Genomic DNA, 6,371 nt, shown 5'->3' on the forward strand with positions numbered 1-6,371 from the left:
TAATACTCAATTTTTTAAAAAAAACAACCACAAAAGATATTTGATTATCATCTCTTCTATTTTCAGAGAGAAAAATATTACTAAAAATGAATTTTTTTTATCTTATTTTCAAAATATTGAAAAATTAAAAATTATATATATTATTAATACGTTTGAAATTAGCAGATAGATGCGAAAGTAGTTATTTCAAAGATCTTTAGAAAACATATGAATAATAAATGATATCCTGAGTAAGTAATAGGTTAATGAGTCGTAAGCTTATGTAAAACTTTTTTATTATAAATAATTTAAATATTTATAATAATGTGTAATTTTATTTAAAACCTGTCCAATCGATCAAAACATATTACAATAAGTATGTTATTTCCAATTTCAATTTTATAGAAATATATATTCATATAAATCATCATATTTAACGAATATAAAATTCGAATATATATTTGAATTATAAAATTCAAATATATGATAATAAATCATATATCCAAATATTTCCTCTCATTCTAAAAAAATTACAATATACATATACACATACATATACACACACATATACAAAATAAATTTTCTTCCTTATATTATGTAATCAATAACATTCTCCACTTAATCCTAAATCATGTCACTTAGAATTTATATATCTACGTGTCTGCCTTTTTATTTCATTCATTTCATTTTATTTCTTTCTCATCTATTCTATTTTATTATTCTATTTTATTACTATCTTTACTACCATATAACTATATGACTATATATATTATATAATTTCAAAAGGATAAACTAACTTTGAAATCGCTATTTACTATTTGTAAAAAATTTTGTAATAAGAATCCTTATTTATTTACTATATCAACATATAAAGAAATAATTTATGATCTATTGTATCCAAACAATGTTATATTCATTCTATAACAATTTTTTGATATCTTTTTTCATTTTTTTATTTCATTTTTTAGACTTTCTATATAATATATTTCTAGAAATAGAATATTATATTTATCTAATTCTAAAATGAATTGAATTGAATTTTAAATTTTTCATTGTGAAAAAAAATAGGATAATAAATTATTTGAATATTATAGAAAAAGAATCATCATATCTCAAAAAAACACTGTTTATTACTAATTACTTTATTACTAATTCAAATATCTAAATTATCGATGCATATCAGCCTTCAATAAATTCAGAAAATCCAAAAAAATAAATAGATCTAAATATAAAAATCTAAAAAATCTAAATAAGAGCAACGAATTTATTAGATTTAAAAATAATTATTTCCAATCTTATAGTGAATTTAAGCATAATTGAGTGGATTCTTAATACAAAAATAAAATTAAAAACAACTTTTGACAGAAAAAATTATGATTGAAATTTGAATTGAAATAAAATAGCTATTAAATATGATATTTATATTATTACTATAATTTTGGTTATTATAATTTCAATCATTCAAGGGTTGTTTTAAATTTGCTCATATTCAGCAGATGTAAAAGAATTCTTTAAAGATAAATATTATTAAATAAACCACAATAATATTAGTTCACTCGTTACACATTTTAATTATCAATCACCATTATATGCTTATACAAATAATATATAAATTATAATCATATATTGACATGTCACATACACTGCCATGGATGTATACATATATACGAAATTAAAATCAATTTAAATTCAACTAATAATAGCAATCATTTTTTGCAAATATCTTGAAAACCAAACACAAGCGGCGATTATATACATACATATATAGAGAAAAATTATTCAAAATCTTGTTTTCTGTATAATATATTTAAAAATCATTGAAATCCATGAAAATTTCAAAAAACATGTTTAGAAAAAAGCAGATGCTACTAATATACGATATTGGACCATGAAAAAACGAACAATGAGTCCGCTTCTACGAGTCCGTTTTATATATGAGAGATTAGATGCGGCCAAGGTCACATTTACTCCACAATTTTCCTCGTTGTTCGTAAGGAATTGGCAACGTAGCGATAGATCGTTGCAACCATAGTAGAATGCGCGCCTCAGTCGAAGCGCGGACGCTGTTCCGTGCTCTTCCTTTTTTCATTTGTTTTCATTCGAATTTATTTCCATTTTTACAGGAAATCGGTTCATATTGAATCCTAGTGAATCCTTTTTCTTCAAACACTTAATTTAACAAGTCTACGATTTTCCGAGGTAAGTCGAATGATATACTTGCATCGTGAAAATGCAATGAGAAAAATATTTGCTCATTTGTGAATTAAAATTAATGGAAAATATAGATTTTTTATTTTAAAATTTTATTAAGAAATGTTTATAAAATATTTATGAAAAATTATATTTTTATGAGCATACATAAAGCAATGAAATTTATAGATATAGAAGTATCTATATAGGTATGGGGTAAATATTATAATTATAATATTTTGAATATTTTTTTTGTTTTTATGTATATTATTATATTTATATATTAAGAATGTTTATATTTTTCAATATTTTTTTGTAAATTCTGAAATATATATATAATTTAATAATTATGTTTTTGGATTTGATAATTGAATCAATTTTAAGATTTATAATAAAAATAGTTTATTGTTTTCTTATTATTTGTTTAGAAAAAATTTTTCATTTTTGTCATATTGAAAATAAAATGGAAAATTATTAGAATGAATCTCATTCATGAAATGTACTTAATAGATTTTAAAAAATAATACCGAAAAATCAATTACAAAATAAATTCCAAAAACTTTAACATGTTTAATATTATTTTTCATGTTTCAATCATTTGATTATTGATTATTTGATTTTTCTCGTCATTCATCAAAGTTTTCAAATCTCTTTTAAAATTCAATGAAAACTTTTTCATTAAATATTTCTGTATATCAAAAGATAAAAATCTTTACTATAACTACAACTACACAAAATAAAATATGAATTTTTTTAGTTGACGAACATTGTATTCAAGAAATTATACCGAATTGAATCACTAACTGAATCAAAACTGAACTTAAATATCTTTACTATCTTACAAGAATTAATATTCTTTTTCATATTTTTATTAGTTATTTTTACATCATCGCTTATAATTTCTTCTTATACAAAATTAAATTTCACAATATGCTCCATTTTTGATATTTTTTATACAAAAATTAAGTTCCACAATATACTCCATTTTTAATACAATAAATGTGAGATTCGCGTGATACTCTAATGTATTTCTCATGGAGAAAGTAGAGCATATCTGAAAGAATGCTAATGTGCATCATGTACAAAGGGCGTAATGATATTATGATAAATAATCTCGCATAATTAATACGATATTATTATTCATCAACTTGATATTATATATTCATCAACTCCCACGTTTTTCATTTCACCATAAATAAATAATGAATTATTAATAAAAGAATCTTCAACTTGCTTGAAATATCATAGTTTTTAACGATTTTTTTTCACATTTCAATCGTTTGATTTTAATTATTTGATTTTTCTCTTAAGTTGTTCTAAATAATTTTTTTAATTTAATTAAAAAATTTTATTTCCTTTTAATTTTTTACTTTTTCTTAAATTCATCGAAAATATGAATTATTAACATAGAAATTGTCAACTTGTTAAAACATTTTCGTTCTATGATGATTTTTTAATAATTTTATTACTTTTATATTTCAATCATTATAACTTTTCTTCTTTTTATTTTTAAACGTTATTGGATTCTTGTACTTGCTATAAGAGAAGAATTTAATATTTTTATTATTAATAATTGTATTAATAATAATTTTCATATTTTTTTTTAATTTTATTATGGATTATATATATGTATGGATTATATATATATTAGGATTATATATATATATAGATTATAATGCAGGATTATTAATGCAGGAATTGTTAATTTGTTTGAAACAATTTTTTTTCTTTTTTTTATATACTTTTATATACTTTTTACTTTATATATTTTTTTTATATATACTTAAAATTTTATATTTTCATTATTATATTTTATTGTTTTTTAATTATACTATAATTTCTAATTATCTTAAATAATATAATCTTAAATAATATAATTAAAGGAAAAATATAAATCACTCTGATAATGTTTATTTTGTCTAATTCATTGATTACTTTTTTAGATTTTAGAAATTTTTTTTAATTAAATTGATACTAAACGATTTCAATATTTATTCTATTTAAAATACTTTTATAAAATCTATAATTCAAACAAACGGTTCTATTTTTCTTCTTCTTCTTCTTCTTCTAGAATAAAATTTTTTTTAATTATTTGAAGCTTCATTTTTGAGTAAATCAAATTTAAAAATTTTTTAAATACAAGTATTCTTTATTGATACAAATGATACAAATAAATTATCGATGGATCTCTATACTTAAAAATAAAATGTAAGAATGAACTTTTATTGCTTAAATTCTTATTTTTGTGAAATTCAAGATTGAACATGTACAATCAAAATATAATTGACGAAATTTTCAAATTTAATTTTCTTGAAAATTAATTTTTATATGAAAAAAATTTATTATATATTTTTTGTTTATTTCCACATATATAAATACTCGATTGTATATACTTGGAAAATAGTCAATTTTATTTGTATTTGAAAATTTTTTTAAATCAAAAAATTTTATTTTATATTTTATTTTATATTTTATATTATATTTTATTTTATATTTTTTATATTTTATATTTTCAATTTAATTTTTCGTGTGGAATCATATATATGTAGAATCATGAAACATATATTTATGATTCAAGCAATTATCATATACTTATATTTTTCTATTCACATGCAAATTAATAATTTGTTTTATTTCTTTACTTAATTTCTCTCGATTTTCCTCAAATAAGTCATCGACATATTTATTCGACTTATTTCTATTTATAATAGAACATTTGTAAATTTAATAAAGATAAGTCGAATTTATAATAGAACATTTGTAAATTTAATAAAGATAATTTCAATTCATTAAAAATTTATTTTTTTTTGTTTTTTAATTTTTTTTTAAAAACATATACTTAACAGAAGTTAAGAAATAACTTAATCATTTGACAATTTATTTATATTTTCTATTTTTACTTAATCTCTATACAATATTCGAAAAGAAAAATTATTGCTTATTAATATATGTTATTTTCTTATGTTAATTTTAATTTTAACATGTACATTTCAGAATAAAAAGAATAAAAATATATAGAAATTTATAAATGATTGGAATGTTTCTTAATTTTTGTAAATAAATGTATGTTATATTTACTTACACAAGTATTATTAATATATATTACAATGACCTATATTCTACAATAATCAAATTTGCAATTTTCAAAATACGTTCTAACAAATGTTTCTTCAAGACAAATAAACTTAATTCTACGAATCATCATTTTTCTCTAATTATTCATATATAAATCTATTCATGTAAATATTCATCAACAATCTCAATCTTCACAGACGATTATATACGAATTTTATTTTCCTCTTTACATTTATTATTTTTTTTCTTCCTTTTTTTTTTTGTTCCTAAAAATATATAGCGCTATAATAAGTTCTTGTATACAGAATATATAAACACATATAAATTGCACATTAGCTAAAAAATGTAAAAGATTTCATTTGTTCAATTATTGATTATATAAAAAATTGTTATTTTTATATTGTAATTTTTATATATTGTAATTTTTATTAGAATTCTGTAAGTGAATTTTCAAATCGTAAATTTGAAATTTAATTGATATGATTTTAATATGATAATGTGTTCTTATAATTTGAATTATTCAAAATCAATCAATTTTCTTTAAAATCATAATTTTTAAATTGTTACACTTTTCTAAATACAATATATATTAAATTGAATTATTTGATTAGTTACAAGAAAAGAAAATCTTTTTATTTATAGAAACTGCACATTGTTTTCCCAATATTGAAATATTTGATAAAAATCTCTTTCGATGAATCTGAGCATTTTTTTTCTTTAAAAAGACAAGTTTACCTTTATTGATAACTCTATTATCGATAACGGATCTGATATTAATTGTACAGACAAATTTTATTGACATCAATATACAATCTGTGATACGAGTTGAAAAAAATGCAGAAATTAACGAAATTAATATATACGAATATTTCATTTATCAATATAAAGTTATTAACTTCTATCACATTGCAAGACTATAAAATCTTTATTTAAATCTTTATAAATATTATTGAAATTCTTATTCATAAAAATAGTATTATTATGATATTTCTATATAATACTATTTATAATACTATTATTTAAATATTATTTATATTTTTTTACAATTTATAGATTTTTTCTTATTACATTATTAAAAAATAATTAATAATTAAAATAAATAATAATTAAGCTTTTAATCAAATTCA

General features: G+C 18.9%; 1 protein-coding gene across 1 annotated transcript in view; it reads left to right on the plus strand.

The window, feature by feature from the left end:
- The first annotated feature begins 2,005 nt into the window (after positions 1-2,005).
- LOC102671584 overlaps positions 2,006-6,371 on the plus strand; it is a 12,079-nt gene continuing 7,713 nt past the window's right edge. Inside the window, exon 1 of the mRNA XM_006618828.2 lies at positions 2,006-2,178. The gene's annotated coding sequence lies outside the window, so the exon portion shown is untranslated. The remainder of the gene's footprint in view (positions 2,179-6,371) is intronic.

This window comes from Apis dorsata, unplaced genomic scaffold (assembly GCF_000469605.1).
Source record: "Apis dorsata unplaced genomic scaffold, Apis dorsata 1.3 scaffold_376, whole genome shotgun sequence".
In the NCBI taxonomy this organism is placed as follows: Eukaryota; Metazoa; Arthropoda; class Insecta; order Hymenoptera; family Apidae; genus Apis; species Apis dorsata.